A 24,006-nucleotide genomic window follows, 5' to 3' on the forward strand; every position below is an offset into this window, starting at 1 on the left:
AATTAATAGACACATTCTTCCTAAAGAATATTTGCAATGGCAAAATATAATACAGGAGTATATGCTCACTTATATTAAAAACTAGAAGTCCATACCATCAAAAGTTTATATGGTTCTGTGAATGCATAACTTTATAGCTTTTACAGCCAGAGAAACAGCTATAATCACCTCCATGTCTGCAGAACATAAAACCATAGAAGTTAATAAAACAGGCCTTGTGCTCAGCTCACTGTGCTTGAGTATTTACTGGTGAAGAGACACCCAGGACTGACACACTGAGTAGCTTGAGCTCCTGTGTTACAAATGAACACCACAATCACTACTAGTCACATTTTACCCATGTCACAGCTGCTGCATGAAAACATTTGGGCAAAGCCATCCCAACACAACAGTGGCAAGGAAGAAGAAAAAGACTCTTTAGAATAAAGGTGCTTAGACAAGACATTAAAGCATTTGGGAAAATAAGGCAAGAAAAATAATTCAAGTCACAGCACATTACAGCATGGCCTCATCTTCAGAAAAATCAAGAGAAAGCAGCAGGAAAAGCAATGCCTTTGCAAGAGCACTAGCAGGACTGCATCGAGTCCTTTATTCCACAATACTGCAGACAGGAAAAGCTCCAAGTCCCAGCCATTAAAATACATAAATCACTGCCATATCCCACATCTCTATCCTCACCACAAGACTGAGCACTACACAGCAGCAGGGCTGGCTCCTAATGCCTATTTACTGGCTAATGCTCCCACCTGTGCTTCTCAGGCTTATAAACTGATGCCATGGCAACAAGATCCACACATGGAAGCACATGCAAAGGCTTTCTAGCAAAAAAAGCAAAATTCTCCTCTTCACCAAGTGCTGAAAATTGGATATACTGAAGTTGCTGGTAATAGAATAAATAAATTTTATCTGAGGTGTGAATAATCTTGGCTAACTCCCTAGGAAATACACTGACACAGGCAGAGATTCAAAAGCATTGGCACAAAAGAACTGCTCAGGCTGGTGGCTGACACTGCCAGGACCTGCTCCAGAAACACTACATTAAAAAAAAAAAGAAAAAAAAAAGCCCCACACGAACAAGGTGTTATTTAGATTGTAAAAAACCACCCCTGACAAAGAAGTTTTTTTTTTTGTTTTTGCTACATCCAATAGCAGCAGGTACAGAGCCTGCAAAGCAGATAAAAGAATGCTGGTGATCTCAAACAGCTTTGCTCATGTAGCTGTTACTCTGGCCACCATTCAGAGCTCCCACTAGCCAGCTATCAGGCTGTGAGGGACTCTGTCAAATTGCTGTGTTACACAGACTGGCCAGCCCTGGGGAGCTGCCCCCAAGGCAGCCACTCATGGCCAACATGCTGCAGCACTGGGGCTGATGGGGTACAACCTACTGCAAAGCACAAAAACACCTCTTCTGCGGGGGTAAAAGCCACCTCAGTGAAGTGCCAGCTTTGACTGGAACCAAGTAAAATGGTTCTGCTGAAGGCAGTGCCCTGGATTCACCCTCGACAGCCCAGAGCAAGGACAGCACACACCCTGTACCAGCAGCAGTTCTGTGCTCCAAAGTAGAATTTGCTCAATTTAGAGCACAAGGTTCATCACACCTCTGCCTTATCGCAGGGTGTCGCCACCTGACAACACAGACTGACTTTGTAGGAACCCCCAGATTAAAAAAAAACCTTAGAGAGTTCTAAACTGAGCTTTCTGGAACACCTTGTCCATCATCCATGCTCCTTGCTACAGGCTACACCATCCACCCACAGGATTCCTGCTTGCCTGCACACCTATGCCTCTGGAGCTCAGGAGGGCCCACACCGCAGAGGTGAAGCAAGGTTGCCCCTGCTTAATGTACACTGAAACCTTGCAGGTCTTTCACAACATCTTTCATACAATAAAGTTTAAAATGTGGCACCCCCTTTTCTCTGTGACTCCCCACAACAGGCAACAATCAGCCAAGAGAGATTGATTTGCTGGTACAAATACAGACCAGCCAGAGAACAGCATTGCTGAACAGATGTTTTATGCTTCCATTAGATGTAATAAACCCTTCAGTCAGTGCAGGTCACTGGGAGAAGCCTGGTATTTACTGCAGCAACTATAATTTTCTGGCTACTTCTCTTCTGTACCCACCCCCAATGTGCTGCAGAGAAATTAAATTCCAACAGACATCTGCATGCTTCCAGTGGGTTAGTACATTCAGGGACGCTTATAAACACATAATAATGCTTTCTAATTGGGCAATAATTTTACATTATGTTTTAATTGAAAAAAAAATCACTAAACTTAATGACAAATCAGAGAGACTACTACTGAGCAAAGCATTCTGTGAGCTCAAGAAACATAACTCCCTACACAGTAAACAATTCACACTAAGTTCTCGGTTTGGAGGGAAATGGGAGAAGTTGTGAAGGATATTGTGTTCTCTATACAAATTATCTCAAGGCACGTGACAAATGTCTATAAGGCAAGCAGAGAATGCTTAGGGACCATTTCACCCAGAACTTATTTACCTTATTATCTGTGCTCTTTCAACCATACATAAATTGTTTGTTTCTTCCCTTAAATTGTGTGCTAGCAAGCTGTTTTGTACCTAGCAATGGCTGTGGTTCAGATCCATCCATCCATCCATCCAGAATTAACACGTCTGGTGTAAGCAGCCAAGGGACCAACATTTTATTAATCATAAATAGTATGATAAATAGCATAATCACAGACATAAGCTGCAAGGATGGTGAGGAAAGACCTTAGCACAGCAACCACAAACTCTGGGCAAAACACCAACACTTTTCTGCAGCCTACATATATGCTTATGGCCCAGTCCTCACAAAAATTAATTGACTGAATGTAAAATCAAGGGGTTATGCAAAAAAGAGAAAAATATTTTATGCTTAAGTGAAATATTTTATATCTTAAAAGCACTACATGAATAAGCAAAATAATGTTTAGCACATGTTATATAAACATTCCCATATATACCTGAGTGTGTGTATAGATACAAAAAAGAATATATATATGCATAGTAGGAAAAGAAGGTTATCTACTAAACAAGATATTTATTAGGGAAGAAATTTCAGACAGAGCATTTTCTGTCTGGGACAGAGATCTCACCTTTGCAGACAGCAAGCCAACACATACAGGACAAGACTCCTGTGGATATTTAGACGTGCAGTCTCCCTTGGATTTCAAAAGATAATTAAGAGACAAAAACACCTTTTGCCAACCATCCCCTAAGGGACTTCTGAGTACTGTAACAAAACAAGTCTGACAAAGCATATAAAAATCCAAGTTTCAGGCTAGTACCATGACCACAAGGCTATTCTTTCTTTTCTCTCTGTAACCCCAGTGCTTTGACTGAGTGCAACTCACCAGGAAAAAAACAGAATCAAAACTGCAGGCAACATCAACCTCCCACTGCAGCAGAGGGGAAGGGACAGCACAGGAGAGGGTGCAAGGAAGGGGCACAGGGAGCTGGACTCACAAGAGGGATTGCAGTATGAAAAATCACAAGCATCCAAACATCAAGGTGTTAAACTAGAGCAACAAAAATACCTCAATGCCATTTATTTTTGTTTCACCACCCTATAAACGCACGTTAATTCCCTTCAGTGCAGTTATTTCCCAAAACATGAAAGGCTGTGGAGGCTTCTATCACTTCTTAGAGATGAGAGCATGATGTACAAAGATTTTTAAGGATGAATGAAGATCTAATGTTTAAGTTGCAGGCAGATTCTAGTCTCTGTCTTCCTAATTGCACCAAAGCTCTTTTTCAGGGACAGAGAGGGCAGGAGGCAAGGGAAGGAAACCTCTGAAAGGCTGGGCACATAAGTACTTTTATCCAGGACTTTAGCCATGGTATTGCATGTCTTTTGACCAATTTCACCGTAAGGAAATTGCCAGGGCCAGAAGATGACAAATTTTATTCCTTCTGAGATCAGAAGTCCTAAGGGAAGGAGACGAGGTGATCGAGAGACTGCAGATCAAAGCTTACATAAGGCAGGGGAATCTTCTCTCCTCGAGCTGCTCTTTCATGCCCTTGATTAATGTGTGTAACAACAATTTGTACTGTTTGACACCCTCGGTGCAACTGCATTTGTATGCAGAATTCTATTGATGCGTAAAAATAAAGTAAAAGGAATCTAATTAGCAAAGCTGTCCTGCTTCCAATGATCCTTTACTAGGAACTCTGTGTTCCTCTTCTGGATCATTTGACTCCTGATTGATAAGAAAGCAGCTTGCTAACCTAATCACATTCCTTGGCCAGCATAAGACTAAGTTCAGTTTAATGCAGAACATGTTCCAAGCTGTTGGCTGCAGCAGGTGAAAAGAAAGAGGGCTAGTGTCCTGTAGATCACAGGATATTTTCCATTTTTCATCAAATTTTCTACTTAAAGCAGATTTTTTTCATAGTTGGGTGATTGGCTTTTTAGTCTTTATGTAGTTTTACTTTCCCCTACAAGAAGAAAATCCGCAATAAAATTTAAACTGAACGCACATAAGAAGGTCTGGAAGAAAACATTTCTTCTCAAAACACACCTGACCTAAAGCTAACATGGCACATAAGCAGGCCTTTGCAAGCATGGAGGAGAAGAAGAAGCATTAAGGCATTGCCAGGATGCAGTAAGCTCTCAAAGGAAGATTTTACAGCTCCCTGTAGCTTCCAGAGTTATGATCTGTGCCCTCCCTGCCTGAAAGTAATGCCAAGCTGCATCACTTTTAGCACAAGACACAAAATGCTTCTCCCCCATGCAGCATTTCCCTTGCTCCTCTACCCACTGTTTTCAGAGTCCCATCTTCCATCACTCAACACCCTGCCCTGCCAATTGCCTTACAGTCACCAAAAAGCCAGGGGGCCAACACCAAGAGCTTGCCTTCCCACCCTCTGTGCCATGTGACACATATGTGTGTCCCTACACACCTTCCCTCTCTATGACACTAACCACAGTGAGAAATTGCTCTGCTCTCCCCTGACTGAGCACCACACTTCCAGGAAAGCCATCTTGGGGTTAACAGGGTGCAGCCGCACTTCTGCCGTGATTCAGCTGGTGCACTTTGGGTCTCAAGTGCTTGCACAAGATGGAAACATTTGTTAAGTACAAAGCAAAAAACCAAAAAAACCAAACCACTAACAGCAAAAACAAAAATAACCCAACCACCCATAAGAAAAAAACCCAACCACCCACAAACACACAAAAACCCCCCAAACAGCCAAAATAAAACCACATACCAAAAACCAACTAATCTTTTAGTATCAGAGAGGAAACACCACAACCCCAAAACCCTGTCATTAGTGATGAGGCACAGGAGATGAAAATGAAAGGAAAGCTAGTTGTTAAAGCAGCCAACATTTTCACTGAAGGTTTACATCACAGTAACCCATGTCCACCTCCTAAACCCACTTGAAGGGAGATCACATGGAAAAACTGGCCACATTGAAAAAATTAAATATGGACTGTTTGCCTAAGGCTGAGAATGAAAAGACTGAGGAGGTCAACACAGAGTAAGATCTGTGTCCACCTATGAAAAAAACTCATCTTTAGATGACTCCAGAACAACAAAAAGTGCTGAGATCTCAGTAAGAACACTCAATGGTATTAGGTTTTAGTTGAATTACAAGAATGCAGCCAAAACAAGTGTGATAAAAATCTTTACAAGTCAGCAAGGTCAGCTGGCTCTTCTCTCTTGCCTCGAGATTTTCCAATTAGTTCTTGTACCCTTCTTCAGGCAGTTCTCTCACTCCCTTGGGGTCCAGAAAACATTAGTATCTTTCATTCCAGGAAAATCAAGCTCTGCCACTTTTATATATCCCACAGTCTCACTGGTCCATCAAAATTTTCCATATTTGTAATCAAGACCTCAGCCACAAAGCAATTTTTGCCTGTCCTTTCATCATTTTTAAAATGAACCAAGTAATGGTCATTCGATTTCAGATTGTTTCCTGTAACGAGCTCTCGATTCAGTCTTCATTATTTTGTGAAAATTAAGACTGAAGTATTCCTACTGATTGAAAAAGAAACCATTCATCACAGCAGCCCTGTTAACATGTACATACTCCTAAACCTACAACTGTGCACTGCAAATCCCACAAGACCAAAATCCTTACTAACATTACAAACACCATTTTGACATAAGAAATTAAAGAAGCCAAGGCCACAGAAACACAAAGTTTCAAAACCTCCTTATACACTGATTTGTCTCTACCATCAACACACACATCCTTATGATCAGATTATTCTGATGTTTTCAGGTCAAGAATTGTGGCTTGCAGCATGCAAAAAACTCACTCAGTATCTGTCTTTTCTTTCTATTGTACATGAAAACAACAAAAAGACAAAAGTTCACTATAGCATATAAATGTCATCATTGTCTATCTGAATGTGCTAATTTCTAGTACTCTGAAATTAATGCAATGGTTCTGTTAAACAATGATTACAGACAAACATTCTGTCAAAGTATATATCATTATTAATAATTTTATAGGCTTAGAATAAAAGTCATGACAGCATGTTATTATTTGGCAACAAAACACTGAATTCCACTTAAACAACCACATCTTTTGTGGATGTCTAACTGCAGTTTTAAGCAACAGAATCTGGGTTTCACATCTCTTTCCTTGTGGCAAAACAATCTACTGTTTTTAATGCATTTTGAATATTTTCTGGAATATTCAGTGCAGCTGGGGAGAATCAGAGAGCAATCAAACACACATATCAGGGGCACTGAGCTCTCTCAGGAACTCGGCTCTCCCCTCACTGTGCTGCTACTGCAAGACGTGTCGCTACAATTCCTCTCCACAACAAACACACTGCAGTGAACTCAGGACACTCAGCCTGCAGGATTACACAATAGCACAAAGCCCTGCATTTTTTTTTTAGGGCTCAAAAGAAAAATAGCACTTCTTATGAAGTTCATACCCTCAAACAACTGACTGTCAAGGTAGTCTAACTGGATGCTGTGAAGAGGCAGACGGTGTCCCTAAAATACCCCTTTAAAGGAGGGAAGTGCTGTAGAGTGGCTGTGGCCACTTCTTTAGGGCCAGAGGGAACTGCCCCCACCATTGTCAGGTCTGACTTTGCTCACCCTCCATAACCCTTCTTTTCTAGCATGTGGGGTTTTTTCAACATCCTTACAGTAGTTTCTTCTTTCACATGCTTTTTACCCATGCAATCCTTCATAAAAAATTGCATGCAAAATTCCTGGCAATATTATCAAAATAATACCAGTAATGATGTCGTTATGGAATATTACCCCTATTTCATAGATTTCATAGTGCAGGGGCTTTTTTACTTCTTCCACCAGTAAACCCAAATTTATGATAGCATTTTAAACATCTCAGTTCAACTTCCAGACCTTGGATGTGGGAAGACTAATTTTCAGGGAAATTACTAAATGTTCAAGGAAGCTCTCACGCAAAATTGGATTGAGCTTTCATTTCCATGCTAGCCCGGCTGACCTTAGTGTGTACTGCTGCTTGTGTAAACTGGCAGTACACAAGTACAGTGCCATTGAAGGAAATAAAAAACCTACTAAATTTCCAAAACATTTCATGTTATTTGAAAGAAATAAGCGGGTCATTTAAAGTACTGGACTACTACTGTGTAATATCATTAGAAGCATCCTTTACAGGACCCAATGCCTCTGGGAAATATTATTCAAGATAACTAGCAGCTGTTCAAGAATGCAAATCTTTGCCTGATTTCCAGCATGACACTCACTGATCTCTCCCTCCCCCACAAACATGCATGTAAAAATTGAAATGTTATCAACATAACTCTTAGCCAAAGAAACACCAGCAAATTAAGAATTTCTCCTAAAATATGACAAAGTAAATAACAGAGGAAGACAAAAACATTTTTTCATACACCAACTACCTCAACTTGAAGTCAGAATTTTCTTGGTTCATTTGCTTTCCAGAAGAGCTGCAGGCATGCAGCTTCTATATCCTTGTACAAAAATACCAAGCCGTGAATTTTGCTGACTGTCTGCTCCCTTACCTCTCCAAATATATGGTGCTTATATCTTTAGGGTATCATGTAACTCTGCTCTTCAATGTTGGATTCTCTGTTTCTGTAGCGCTTACTAACTGCACAGTTCCCTAAAGCAAACTTGCTGGAAATAAATAAAATGTAAACTTGCTTACAGTCCAATGCAAAATTAGTAAGAAAGCTATTCTGAATAAATAAGTTTACCATTTGAAAGGACTTAAGTAGTGACTGAGCCCTGATGCTACACACAAAGGAAGAATCAGGGAAAAGAACATGTCTGAAGTGACTATACACAGCTGATATAAAGGCATTTTTATTAAAAAGCTGAACTATAGAATCATAGATTCATTCAGATTCAAAAAGATGTTTGAGAACATTGAAAAGATGCTGAACAGGGCTGGACCTGACACTAAGCCCTGGGGACCACCACTGGTCACCAGGCACCAGCCAGACTCAATTCCCTTTTCCCACCACTCTCGGGGCCTCACCATCCAGCCAGTTTTTTACCCACCAAAGAGTGCATCTGTCCAACCCACGGCCTGCCAATTTCTCCAGAAGAACACTGTGGGAAATGGTGTTAACAGCTTTACTGAAGTCCTGGTAGATAACATCCACAGCCCCTTCCTCATCCACCCAGCAGGTCACCTTGTCAGAGGAGATCAAGTAGGTTAAGTAGGACCAGCCTTTCACGAGCCCCTGTCTGATGTTCCGGTTGTCCTTCAAGTGCCACGTGATGGCACTCAGGACAATCTGCTCTGTGACCTTCCCAGGTACCAAGGTCAGGCTGACAGGCCTGTAGCTCCCCAGATCCTCCTTCTGGCCACTCTTGTAACGCAGTGTCACATTTGCCAACCTCCCCAGTGCACCAGTACTGCTGATAAAGGATTGAAAGTGGCTCAGTGAGCATTTCCAGGAGCTCCCTAAGAACCCTCAGATGGACCCCTCCAGCCTGAAGACTTGTGTGTGTCTAAGTGGCCACTGACCATTTCCCTTGGATTCTGGGGGCCTCATTCTGCTCCCTGACTCCCAAGTCAGGGGACTGGTACCTGGAGAACAACTGGCCTTCCTATTAAAGACTGCCAAAGAAGGCATTACAACCTTTTCCTCATTCTCTGTCACCCTGTATTTCCCCCCCCCAATAAAGGATGGAGATTCTCCTTAGCTCTTCATGTATTTATAGAAAGATTTTTATTATCTTTCATGGTAGCAGCCAGATTGAATTCCAGTTGGCTTTTGGCCCTTCAAATTTGCTCCCTCCATGACCTCATGACATCCCTGTAGTCCTCCTGAGCTGCCTACTCCTTCTTCCAAAGGTGATAAACCCACTTTTTTTTGCCTCTGAGCTCCAGCCAAAGCTCCCTGTTCAGCCAGGCTGGTCTTGCACCAGCTCTTCTTTCAGCTCATAAGGACATCCTGCTCCTGTGCCTTTAGGATTTCCTTATTGGAAAATGTCCAGCCTTCCTGACTTCCCTCCCCTTCAGGATTGCCTCCCAAGAGACTCTGGCAATCCAGCTCCTAAAGAGTTTGGAAGTCCACAGCAACAGTTCTGCTGACCCCTTTCCTTACTGCTCTTCCTTACAAAGGGAACAGGATGGATAGTGAAGGTTCTGCAATGTGTGTGTGAATTCATTTAGAGTTCTTGAATCAAACCTCCAGAAGAAGTTCATAAAACTTGATAAATGGGCAAGACTGAGACAGACAAAATTTAGCGTGGTCAGGTAAAGCATAATAAATCTTTCTGGATACCAAAAAGAAAAATTTAGACTGTTCATATATACAGAAAGATTCTAAACTAGTTGGAACCTCTCAGGGGAACTATACAGCATCACTGTGGACAAGTCACCAGAAATATCCATTCAATAGGAACGGCAACACAAAAAGCAAGAAATTAGATTCGTTTAGTCCTAAGCCCACAAACAGTCCTGGTAATTTATTAATACCAGCAATTCCACAAGAAACACATATTTGATAAAGATTTTGATTTAAAGTGATATTTCCAGGACTTCTCAGAGCCAAGTTACAATTTTTTATGGCTTTTTTTTTTCTTTTTGTTATTGCAATTGTGTATCTCTCTAATTTCCTGATCAGAATGCCATACACTGTCCAGGCAACTGACAGTGAGGCATTTATCAAGCTTTTATCTCACAAAAATTAGGTATCACATTAGACTGACAAGATATATTTTCCATAGTCACATACTCACTTGCAAGCAACTACATCATCATCTTTAAACTTTTATTGATCCAAATTCATGTCAGGCACACCATTACTTAGCCAAGGCAAATACCAGGCTGACAAGCCTAAATTATTTGAGTCATTTTGTTCAGTCCTTTAAAATACTGGCAGGGCATTGTCTTCCAACCAATCTTCTGAAACTTACCTGACGTTCTGGGAAAAAATTATTCACACCAACAACCTATACAGCACTTGAGCCATCTCTCTTTAAATTCCCAAAACCAAAAAGTTCAGCTTTGATTTTTAAAATTCTACCTCTAGAGGCTGAAAAAAATGCTAGTATGGAGAAGAGAATCTCATCCCTTTATGATACTCTTGCTTTTTCCCTCAAAATAGAAAATTCTACTAACACAGAATTTGCCTTCCCAGGGTTTTGCCAATAGACATATTTAAGATGTTTTAGCATTGACAGTGCATAGTCTCTTTTATTTGCCTGAGAGCAAACTCACCCTCAGGGTCTTTTCCTATCCCTCTTAATTGGAGCTGGTCATTCTGTGCTGTGGTAGCTCACAGGCCAGGCTGCAGGCAGTGCCTAATGTTTCAATTCAGGGGAGTGGAAGAATTTCCCACCTGTGGGATATCCCTTAAAACCTCTTATTTCCAACTTGTTAATGACTTAGAAACAGGTAATGCAGTTTTTAATATAAAACTCCTATATTTTTAATATAAAATGCCCTCCTCTTGAATAAATTGTAACCACAGTCACTGATATTGCAATCACAGCTTTTTCCATAGGGTTCCACACTGAAATATTTTGTTGCATCATGGCTTAAAGGAGAGTGAGGAGGGCAGAGATACTATCAGTGGCTTCCTGCATTAATTCATCTGTCTTCCTGCTGCTCAGAAAGATTACAACATTCCCACGTGCACAGAAGTCAGGCCCCTATCCTCCTACTGTTAAATCACATTTTTCCTGTTGCTCTCACAGGGTGGCTCTGTAACAGCACACAGGAATCATCAAGACAGACAGGACAATTTTTCAAATAACATTTCATGAGCAGTGCTATATTCTCATTATAAAAAGGAATGGATGCTTTAAAATAAATCCTGAAGACAGGAACACATTCCTCAATACAACTAGGGAGTCATTGTGACTCTGTATATTTACATTATTTATACATATATATCTGTATGTATATATATATATTATTAGCTATAACATAGATATTATTAGATACATATATTAGATACATATCTGTAATATATCTGTATATTTACTGATCAGAAATCCCTTCACAATACCTGCTTTCCTTTCAATTTATAAAATTTTAGTTAAATAAAATGTGGTTTTAAATCCTAGCTTCATCTGATGCAACAGTCTGTGCCACTTGACAGAAGACAAAACATAGAAACTCTCAAGAATAGAGTTCTAATATCTTTTATTAAAGTAGAAGCATTTTTGCAACAGATGAAAAGTACTGAGGTTATATCAAAGTCAACAGCCCACCAGACTTCACCACTAATTACAAAACACGCCCACCTCTTGTGCATTTGTAATTCCAAGTGGCATCACTGTTTAACTGGAAATCAAGAGGCTGCAATTCTCCCTATTTCAGAACCTTCCAGACATTTGGTGAACTCATTTAACCTAAAGCAAAATATGAAGCCCAGCTAAGAATAACAACAACAGGAAAGCCTTCCCTGGATATTCTTGAACCTGATTAAACTGAAATAACTGCATAACACAAAAACCCACCCTCATCTGCCTTGAGTTCTCAGTCCATCAGCTTCAGAAGTGATTTACCCTCACAAGGAAGGTCATCATGTGTGAGAGGTGAAGAACCACTGTTCAAGTGTACCTGACCTGTGTGTTCTCCTGCCCACACATGATGTTTACACACCAGCAAATATCAGGAGCATTGGAGGCTGGCAGTAACCAAAGATTTTGCCATTCGGACTTGAGCACTTCTGGCCAGCACACCATTCCTGGACACAGAACACATGAGAGCTGCAGCTCACATTTCCAGTCTACTGATAAACAAGGGGTTGAACATTTACTTCTTTGCCCAGACTCTCCAATAGCCACACTAAACAAAAGCTACATCCTCTTAATAGAGGTGGTCTCTGCACAGAATTGCTGCCCTGCTATTACCATTTCAAATAACAACAGCAACTCAAGTCCATCACTTCCAGTCACTCAAAACACATTTAACCACTGCAGACAGAAAGAAAAAGACCAGTATATGATTTTCCAACTATTTCAATATATTGGGTTATCATCTTCTGTAGCAGATTTCACTTCAAAAGTATCTGAGGTGTTGCAAAGTACAAAGCAGCACTTCATTCCCAACTACTTGGCCAAAAAAAACCTGGAATGGCAGTTGTAGGCAATTTGTCTTTCTAACCTATTGTCATCTTATTGCAGGGGTTCCATACTGTTATCTCCTTATCAAACAAGTTTCATACCTTCCGGGTGTTTCTCTGGGCAGCTCCTCAGAGCACTGACTCTTTCTTCTTCACTACGCAGCCAACTGACTCCAGCTCCCTTCTCTCCCAGCCACCCCACTCTTTTATAGCACTCTTCCTCTCATTGGTTAGAGCTGTGGCCTGGTAAAGTCAGGCCTGTGCCTAATCTTTGATAATTGGCCCAGCTGCAACTCCTTAGGGGTGAGATTACTTTCTACACTATTTTCTTATATTCTATCCCACTACACCAACCTAGTGCTGAAACACTATGGTGCTTACTGGATAGGGGAGAGTTTGCTTAGCCATAATACCTTTAGAAACACACAACCTAAAAAATATTTTGATTAATTAGCTTACTTTTAATTCAAATGTTATATTGTCCAAGAAAATACTTTTTCCCTATGTGGGAATTTCTGCTACATTTCATGTCTTTTTGAATCTTTATACCTTTGTCATATTTGCAACCGTTTTTCTTACTAAATACCTGAAAAACTTTTTTTTTTTAAGAGCTTCCAACTATCCAGTTGCCCAAAGAGTGTTTCACAGGACTACTGCTGGAGATGGAAGAAATCCATTCCTGAGCTCAGAGGACTGAAGCATTCTATAATTCAACTGCTGAGCATCATTTGTCATACATGTCAGACAATTCTGGCCATTCACTTGTTGCTGAATTCTTCACATCACTTGTATGATGTGAAGCAAACCATCTGCAAGTGTCACACACACACTTCTTCTCCTGGACCACTTCTCCTTTTCCTATTCATCCATTCTTTTCACCTCTGCAGTCTCCTACCTTATTTTCTTTCTGTGAGCACATAAAGGACATCCTACATTCACCCACAAGTAAAAGAACAACTGAGTGAAGTTATTGGGGAAAAGGGCTAATAGATGAGCAGAGGGTCTGTGAAGATGTTTCAGATCACTTGTAAGGGAAAACGAGGCAGTAAAATATTCTGTAGATTTTCCTGGTGAACTTTATAGTCTGCCATGATCTAAAACAGAAAGGGAAAAGGGACTGAAAGTAAAGAGGAGTGCAAAGTTTCTCTTTTACCCTCCTGCTTGGAAAATTCTCAGGCTTTTGAACCTTTCCCATACACTGTTTCCCCATTTTTCCTACCCTCAATTCCTCACCAAAGAGCAGCCAACCTTGTATACAAGAGAGAACAGACTACTACTGCTAATTTACTCATACAGAGGAACATATTTAGCATAACCCTAAATTTATCACTATTAGCAACATATATAAGACCATACTTAGAAAATAAGTTTCTATTTTGGATCTTCCTGAGAAAAGAAGGCACTGCTAATTTTAAAACAAACAGAAATAAGAAAAAGCTTAAAATTAGGCTGCACCTTTAAAAAGAATAATTTTAGTATAAAACTATGATCTACAGAGTGCAAAAATTTTGCTTCTTAAAATAATTTTTAAAAGAAGGATTTTTCACGTGCTTTTTTACACAGGCTCCATCTTGACTAAAAGGAAAGTAACAAACATCAAAAGCTAAATTGTCCACGAGACTGCCTGAAGAAAGAGGTTCTTTCAGGTCAGGAGGAAGGGCAGTAGCATTCACCTCAGCCTCGGCAATTAAGAAAATTGTTTCCACCTCTACAGGCATCAGTCCCTTGAAAACTGAAGGAACAATCTATTCAACGCAAACATGAATGAAATGTTGACCAGACAGAAAAAAAGACTAAAAATATACTTTGACAACAAAATACTCTTTTGGAGGGGGAAAATTGAGTAGCTAGGCTATCCATTAAAATTATTTCCCTGGCTTCCATTCAGATGCTGTCCAAGCACAGCTTCATTGTTTGGCATGTCGCTTGCATCTCCTCACGTCACCTTCATTCTCTCACTCAGATAACCTCAGATAAAAATACACAGAGCCCTATTCTGGGATTCAGCAATATTAAATCAGGAGCCAGCAGCAAAAACTGAGGCTCTCTTGATTCATAAAGAATTTTTAAAGCCCTTTTGAACTACAGAGCAGAGGGAGGAGGGTGAAAGCTTTCATCAAACTGAGGCATAGGACTCGGTCAAGTTCACTTCCAAAGCAGGAGGTGTTTGTTACCCATGGTGAGAGAGACATCCAGTTACTGCATCTGCACATTCCCACAGGAAGGTCATGCAGCTGAGGGAAGGGAATGCTGAATCTGACATCCACTTCATCAGCCTAATAAATTTTAGATTAATTACAGAAAATTATTTTCCTTTGCACTTCCACATCAACGGGGCTTTTTTTTTTTTGATTCTCAAGCCTCTTCAAGGCACAATATTGGTACCCTTCAATCATCTGCCACTAAAACACTGCCAGCACAGAACAGGACTGTACACACACTTAAATGTTCTACAGAATATATATGAGTACATATATATATATTCATATATGGAAAGAAAAAATATTTATCCAGGTGAAACTGCAGAAGGTGATTCTGGTTGATGGACTACCCCCCAGCACCCTCTCAAAGTAGCAGAAAACTGCACCATCAAGCAGACTGGGATATCATCATTATTATTGTTATTATTGCTATTTTGGTTTAAGAAAATGCTGACATTTTATGGTTATGAATCAGGAATAGCCAGCTCACTGCCCAGTGAGTACAAATTAGGACTCCTGCTGATGAATGATCTTTTCAGCCCACCTTTCTGGCATCCCTTGTGTGCTCCTCTCCACTCCTCCACTGTGCAGCACACATCTTTTCCAGTACTCTTCCACTGCTCACGACTGCCGCCTCACTGTCACAGACAAAAGGCTCCTCTCCCTCTGCAGGGCAAGAAAGGGGACATCCCCTGCCCTGTTGCTGCGTTGCTGCCTTGCCTCTGCAAATCATCCTGGATTATCACCACAGAGCAACAGAGTCTGAGCTGCAGCCAGACGTCAGCAGCCCTTCCATTTTCAGCATGGTTCTGTCTTATTAGGCAGCATGCCTTAACTAGCAGCAAAACTAAAAGCAAAATAGGAAGGGTGAGCCTGATAAGGGAGGCCTTATCAGCCTTTGCTGCTGACAAACCCCCCAGAAATGGGGGAGGGGAGGCCCTTTTCGAGGCAAAGCTTTTGCACACTGCAGTATGCAGGAGCCAGACGCTGCTGAGTGCACACACAATAGACACAGTTGCCGTAGCAACAGCATCACAGGGAAATTTTTCAGCAAAGCTTCTCGCTTTCCACCAAGTTACCTACAGATTACCACTTAGCACAGGGATCTGTATGGATCAGACAACATCTTGCACCTGTCTTGATCATTCCTGCATGAAAAGATGCAACGATGGCCACAGCACAGGGAAGAAAAAGGCACTGCAGGAACAGAGCAGGGGCTGGGCTCTGAAAGTGCCATCTGACAGCAACAGCTTGCAAGCTAATAAACTGTCACCTCACCACAGACTACAAGTGTGATCTGCTGGAATCAAGTATGCTTTCATCTTTTGTTTTGTTTTCTTAAAAATTACTAGATTACAATAAAGATCTACAGCACATTTCTGCAGCAAGAGACTTCAGTTTCTAATACTGATCAGAAAAAAATTCCCCAAACCAAGGAAAAAAAAAAACATCTAAGCTGCTTGTTTTTACACATACTTTTATCATTCCACTAATGCTGTTTAAAGGCAGTGAAAGTATATGGTGCAGCACGTCTTGAGAAAAAACTGGTCACAAACAGAGCACTTGAATAATTTACAAGCTTAAACTACACCAGTGAGTTATTTACCTTGTTTCATTTGCTCCTCCTAGTTTTTCAGATAAACAAAAATGCATCAATCTTTTCCCCTTGAAATGCAAGATTTTTTTTTACTCAAACACTTAAGTGATCAATTGTCACTCCCAAAGAATAAAAAATATGGACTTGTTCAAAACATAAATATCACTTGAAGAAACATTTCTTCATCAGTTGTTTCTGCTTAGAGGAGTTTTAAACTTTGACATTTTCAAGTTTTTGGCAGGCAATCTCTTGACTGTAAAGCTGCAAAAGTAACCCCCCACATAATCAAATGGCACAGCAGAACTGCTTTGCAACTGGCTCACGGGATACAAACATCCAAAAAGACTGGAAGCTGGCAAAGGATCAAAACTAATCAAATTAAACAGGACTGTTCCTGCATTTATGTCTTACTATCTATAAAGATAACAGCGTGTTCCTGAAATACATCTTTATGACAAACCATAGGTAATTTCAGCATCAATTGTGTATATATAGTTGCAAGCAAATGGCTGTCACACCATACCAGAGAGCTTCATTAGGGAAGAGTGCTTCAGGCTCCTCTAGAAGACAGGCAGTTCAGAAACTGTCTGCTACAAGAGCTGCAGAGACACAATTATACACGCAAGCCTTGACAGTTGGGGGAAAAGAATCACATTAGCTCTGATAAGTTTTATAAAAGCCTTCAAATTTCTTGGCCCTCTGTTAATAAAGGACATTGCAGCACAACAGATATTAACTTTACCTGTAGAAGAACAGGCAAGCACAAGATAAAAGAAGCTGCTGGAGCAACAGCAACAAGCTGAGTCCTCCACCATATAAAGTCATGACCGGGTAGCCTAAGGAAGATGCCACCACACAAAAAAAATTTATTCCTGTTGCAGGTTTTGAGTAAAGTCTCCAGCTTGAATTAAGAAAACATGACTATGTAATTTCAATAGTCCTTGTGCTCTTAAAAATTTCACACATACAGTAGCATGTTAGAGCCAGGTGTCAGGAGCAATGCTAGAAAAGGACACAAAATCACAGGCACCAAATTCTGAATTACTGTGGAAAAGAAAATCTACCCCTTACAATGGAAGGCATCTTTAATGAATAACACTGGAATGAGACAAGGCAAAAACTATGTAGGCAGAAGCTAACTCTTCACAAGGTGGGAGAAGGGGAAGAAGGCACCCTTTTGCTATGTACATGTGGGAGCATGAATAAAATATAAGTGAAATTTGTGGGAGAAGTCAAAAAAAAAAAAAACTCATCACCCTTTATCCCTAACACATCTGCAGAAGAAGCTCCATTTGAAAGGAGGACTTCCAATTAGAAGAACAAGAATAGCCTTACCTTATTTCAAATACAGTAGAAATGCAAAATCCTGAAACCAGGGATTTGCCTATTAAGTTATCTACTGCATTTAAATCTGGGTATATTAGAAATTCCCTTCTTCTGAAAGAAGAGAACAAGTAGCTTGATTCCCTTTCTACTCACTGAATTTCTGACCAAGGTTTAGGACTGTCTGGAAGTCCTTTGCCTCTACCCTAAATAAGATAATAATGCTCCTCATCACTCAAACACACATCCTAAAAGCAAAATACAAGGAAGAGAAATGTTAGCTTGTAACAGAAGTCTGCCACTCCTACTCACATATTTATAGCACCAGGGTTGAGCATAAGGGTTGTAGAATCTAAAATAACAGTAAGGATATTAAGGACTCTGAAGACAAGGAATCCTATGGGGTAGCACAGGAGGCACAAAGCAAAATGCAGTCTAAGAGTGCAACTATCCCACTGGGAAAGCCATTGACAGGTTAATAAAGCATTCAAGGGAAATGATGATCAAGTACTGATGATATAGCTTAAAGCAGCAGTTTTGAAGAGCTCCCATCCAAAACCAGAGGAGAAAGGGTTGCACATTAGTTATGGGAGAAATTCCAAGGGGCCTGAAATTAGGAATTACATTAGAAATTGTAATTGGCCCTACAACTTTCCAAAGAGACTGTTCTAGTTGCAAGGTCAGAAACACCAAGGACAGGACACCTAAAGCACTGGGAACACCATCATCTCCATTAGTAACTAAAGTTAAATTATTTTAAGATATTCTTGGCCAACATGGTGTTGTGATAAGCATTCCTAGGACAAGTTTCTGCTGAGAAGAAGGATTTGCATCTCTGAGCTCAAACTTTGAAAAACTTCTTTAGGAAATTATTGCTTTTAATGTGAATTTTTCAAGCTTTTGGTCGGTAGTCTTTAAGAAAACAGCTAGCAATTTTTTTTTAAAGATATGAAAATAAGTACATTTTGTGAAACTTTGCATCTTTTACTACAGTAAGAAAAGCAAGGCAGAAGTTTGCTTAATCCAGCTTGCAGGAACAATTGTAAACTAAAAGCCAATTGCAAACTCAGAAAAGCCAGAGAAATAGTCCAGCCTCTCTCCTGACAGGTGACATGGAGCTGACAGGACTGAACAGGATGAAGAGGTTCACCTCCATGAAGAGGTTAATTGAAAAAAAAGCCACAAAAATCCCGACATCTCCTCCAAAGACTCCGAGTTCTGAAGAACCCCTCTACAGGTCTGTCTGCAGTATTGTCAAAGGATTTAGTCATTCCACAGGGAGAGCCAAAGATTTTATAATTTTTTAAAATGAGATCTGATTAAAATTTAACACAGTTAAATAACATATCTAGGAGTTTAAATACCCTACTTCTAAAAATGATGGCAAGTGGAAATTGCAAGACAAGCAGGATCTTGGAAAATCAGCTGCTTTATGTGACTAACACAGCAGAGTATGACTTAAACTAGAGCTTCCAAAACTTTGGACTATTACCTGCTCATTCCTATGCAGACTGTCACAACACACTGCACAAGTGTGATGAGGTTTGGGTGCCTTTCATTATAACAGTCTCATTTTAAAACAAAATTTCTGTTCAAAAGAGTTTGATCCAAAAGAGTTACAGCCCAGAGTGCTGTGTAGCCCTTCAGAAGGATCTTGACAGGCTGGAGAGATGGCAACAGCAGAACTGTCTGAAATTCAACACAGACAAGTGCAGGGTCCTGCACCTGAGGAGGAATAACCTCATGGAATAACCAGTACAGGCTGCAGCTGATCTGCTGGGAAGCAGCTCTGCAGAAGTACCTGGGGGTCCTGGTGGACAACAAGCTGTCCATGAGCCATCGGTGTGTCCTTGTGGCCAAGAAGGCCAGTGGTATCCTGGGGGGCATTAGGAAAAGCATTGCCAGCAGGTCAGGGAGGTGATCCTGTCCCTCTGCTCAGCCCTGGTGAGGCCTCACCTGGAGTGCTGTGTGCAGTTCTGGGCTCCTCAGGACAAGAGATTTGGAGTTCCTGGAGTGGGTCCAGCAGCTGGAGGGCTCTGAAGATGATTAAGGGACTGGAGCACTTATTTCATAAGGAAAGGCAGAGAGAGCTGGGCCTGCTCAGTCTCAAGAAGAGAAGATTGAGAGGGTGCCCCACCAATGTCTGTCAGCGTCTGAAAGGAGGATGTCAGGAGAATGGAATCAGGCTCTGCTTGGGGCTGCCAAGCAATAAAGAGGCACTGGGCACAAACTGATGCACAAGAGGTTTATCCTGAATATCAGGAAGAACTTCTTTACTGTGCAGGTGATTGAGTGCTGGAACAGATTGCCCAGAGAGGTTGTAAAGTCTCCTTCCCTGGAGATATTCAAAAGCCATCTGGACAATCCTGACTAATGTGCCTGAACAAGGAGGTTGGACTAGATGACCTCCAGTGGTCCTTTCCAACCTGAACCATGCTATGAGTCTGTGGCCAAGCTAGTATTAATATAATACTGCTCAGGAAATAATACTGCTATAATACTGCTGATAATACTGCTCAGGAGAAAATCTACCTCACAGCTGACACAACTGCAGGCCTAGAACAAGGTAGCACGAGCACTCAAAGTGCAGAAAGCAAGCAAACACCACATACAGTTTCACCTTCTCTTTTTGTTATCACATTAACTCCATATCCATGATTAAAAGCAAAATAAAAGAACAATTAAGAAGGAAAAGCCTTGATAGCTTAGCAAGATTTCACTTGGTATTTAAACATAAATAGCACATAAGGCACTCCGTGACCTTGTCCACAGATCATGTGGTACATGTTGTAAATTGTCTTTTTAGGAACTGAAGTCATCTCCCTTCAGAGAGAAAGCCAGGGAATGCTGTCGCTGCTACCTTTGGCACATGTTTGCTTACCCCTATATGTTTATGCTCCCTGTATCAAGGCTTGTGAGCTGGAACAGTCTGAGGTGGTCAATGGATCCCCAGAGCAGCTGATTCTGAAAAGCAGCAGTGATCCAAAGCACTGTCCATTTCAGTAACCTGGACCAGGAAATTCACAGGATTTATCTGCAATACCCATAGTAGGGAAGAAAGCTCTTTTTTGTTTTGATTACTCTGCTGAATTATCACAGTAAAGCTGTTCTCAGGTTTAAACATAAAACTAATGCTGCTAGCATCCATGAATTTTAATATATTCAGTTCCCTAAACTGTCTATGCTCCTACAGCAACTGAAGGTGTCTCAGTCTGAGGCATTTATTCCCCTGTCTTTGAAATGCTATTAATGTTATCATTCATTTACTACACAGTCTGGAAATTATGACACTGAGGATGTCTCTTCTTTTGAGTATCCAAGTTGCTTATAAACCAAAGCCTAGTTTTCAAAAGCATTTTCTCAGTATCATTCTATGTGCATCACAAAATGAAACAGGAGACTTTTCAGTGGTCTGAGCAATCCACACAACTGATTTCTCTACAGTCATGATGAGCATGAGTTACTGGCAGATCTGATCTGCTCTGTCTGTGCCATTCCAGTGTGGATGTTCTGTTCTGCACAACAATTCAAGCCAAGATTAATGGAAGCAGGTTGAAGGCACACGATCATGCCCTCTGCACCACTCTGCTTTTCTTAGCACCAAATGGCTGTGACCCATCTCCTGTTCTCACCATGTCTCTGACAACCAAACCTTGAGACAATAGGGTAGCAAGTATCAAGCTACCTTATCTCTCCTTCAAGTTTTATTTTAACCTAATCAATGGTAATCCCTCCACTTAACTCAACAAGTGTTTGGGTTTACACCATTTCTCAATGCTGTGGAAGCTGAGCATGTAAGAACCTTGCAGGCTTTGCCACCTAAGGTCTGAAGGCCTCTAAACCCAATCCCTCTTCTTTTTTCTGGATTAATAATAGATTCATACTCCAAAAGATTCCTGGAAAACACTCCCTTTTAGTATGGGCCTTTCCCCACTGAAAAACAGACAACTACCTTTCTGTCTTTCCTTCCTACTCTTAGGTCTCTAATCTCACGAGTGAAATATATTCCTTCTCAAATAAATGAAGTATAATGAAACCATCTATGTCTAAGGCTAAAGATTATTGTGCTTTTTTTTAGTCTGTTATTGTCCTCTGCTTTAGATGTCCTCTTTAAGGTCAGGACATGGACAAGCACACAGTATACCAAAAGACTTACAAAAAGGGACTATTTTGAGCCACAACAATTAAGCTCCACAGCGACAAAGGCAGTCAGCAGAGGAAACTGAAGAACTTCAAAATTATCTTTTTTGGTTCCTTTCACCATTTCCTCTTACATGTGAGCAAAAATTCTTAAGACGGCTCTTCTGGGAATTTTTTTCTCTCTTTCTTTTGTAGTTTCCACTTCTCGGCTAATTTTGGCCTGTCCAACTGGTTGCTTAGAGATGCTTCAGTTTTCATTGCTCTTTTTCCATTTGGACTGTAATTTTATTCTGAATGTCACCTCTGGCAAGACTAGTTTTGCAAGTGAAGCAAGAAATGCTCAGAAAAGGCTTTTTTAAACAACCACACTGAGGTCTACAGAACAGCATCCCACACACCTTTTCCTCTCCTACATCCAAAAAGTGCAGGAAAGTCCTTAGCAACATTTAGCTCTGTCTCAACAGCAAGAAAGTTTCTAGAAGTCTGTCTGACAGGACAGGACAGTTTTGACCTCTGGCGGTGAAAGAGAGAGAAAGAGAGAGAGAAAGAGAGAGAGAAAGAAAGAGAGAGAAAGAAAGAGAGAGAAAGAAAGAGAGAGAAAGAAAGAGAGAGAAAGAAAGAGAGAGAAAGAAAGAGAGAGAAAGAAAGAGAGAGAAAGAAAGAGAGAGAAAGAAAGAGAGAGAAAGAAAGAGAGAGAAAGAAAGAGAGAGAAAGAAAGAGAGAGAAAGAAAGAGAGAGAAAGAAAGAGAGAGAAAGAAAGAGAGAGAAAGAAAGAGAGAGAAAGAAAGAGAGAGAAAGAGAAAAAAATGAAATGTGCACTGCTAAAATCACCCAGGAAAACAAGTGTGTATAGTATAGGAGAGAAGGGAGGATAAAATCAGCATCTCCTGCTCCCAGACACGCCACTTATCCTCTCCTAAGCACTTGCTGAGGCGCTGTGCTCTCGATGGCTGGTAGGACAGTGCCATGCTGTGGACACCGGGCTCGCTGCTCTCTGCAGTCTCTGCAGGTACAGTAGGCCTGCTTCCTGACCCACTTTGCTCACCAATCTCTATTTAGCTCTACGCTAGTGATGCTCCTGGCATGACAATCAGATACTGCAGCCTGCAGTGCAGCTCGTTCCAGCAGCCTGGCGAGCTGCGAGTCAATCCAGTGGAAAAGTACTGTATCAGCGGAGCCTAATTACGCTGAAGTCATCTTCAGCAGCTGACGTCAAATGCAGCCACACAAAAGCGCTCCAGAGATTTAAAAGATGCCTTTTCATTTTGAATCTACTAAATCTGCTAGGCATAAAGTAAATCCAAAAGGATCTTTTCTACTCAAGGGCTGCAAATGGCAAAAGCTAATAGAGCTGGTACCTTTTCTTTGGATTACCTAATCAATCTTAGAACTTGTGCCACTTAAAACCTGCCATAGTTCCTTCCACTGTCATTTATTCTTAACTAGAGAGGGGCTCTACACCTTAATGTCCAGTGAAATTGTAAACTTAATCTCACTACAGCTATTAAAATTATCTTCTTACGTGCAAGAACCAAATTTCTCCTTCAGACACAGCCACTTAAGAATTAATTTCAAATTCTACTTGCAATTAACTTCAGATTTTACTTGCACATACATGTGTAAGGGATAAATTGGTTTTGGAAAATTAATGATTGTACCAGACAGCTAGGACTGTTCTAGTTCCAAAGTTAAGGTGTAATAGGTGAATATCTCTGAGATCAAGAAACTGGAGTTTGGTCATATTTCATTTATTGGCCAAAAAAAAAAAAAAAAAGCAGGCGTCTCCCTTCTCTTATAGGTAAATATTGTAAAAAATGGCCATAATATGGGCCTCAGAAAAGAAATCCAATTGCCAAGCCCCTAAGTTATATGGCAGTAATTCACTATACTACGAATCTTTACTTCCTTCCTGGGCACTGAAGTTAACTGGAGAGTTCTGCAGTGGATACCATACACTGCTAATATTTTGCACATAGAAGGCACTGAAATATGAAACATTCGAGGGTCTTACCAACTCCTTGGCAAGACCCTTCTTCTGTTCAGTGGAATATTTTTGTACTTTAAAAACTCAGATCCTTATCAAGAAAGGTTTTGCGAGTTACTCAGAATTGTTATACCAAAACATTTTAAGTGTCTTAAGATTAGATACACTGAATTTAAAACACTCAAACTAGTACAAACTTATTGACTGATGATAAATAAAAGCAGCAACAGAAAGTACTGAACATAC

At 40.6% G+C, this 24,006-nt stretch overlaps 1 protein-coding gene across 1 annotated transcript in view; it reads right to left on the reverse strand.

The window, feature by feature from the left end:
- The window catches only part of SERGEF (secretion regulating guanine nucleotide exchange factor), a 140,566-nt gene that overhangs the window by 63,014 nt on the left and 53,546 nt on the right, over positions 1-24,006 (reverse strand). The window lies entirely within an intron of this gene.

Source organism: Geospiza fortis, unplaced genomic scaffold, assembly GCF_000277835.1.
Source record: "Geospiza fortis unplaced genomic scaffold, GeoFor_1.0 scaffold524, whole genome shotgun sequence".
Lineage (NCBI taxonomy): Eukaryota > Metazoa > Chordata > Aves > Passeriformes > Thraupidae > Geospiza > Geospiza fortis.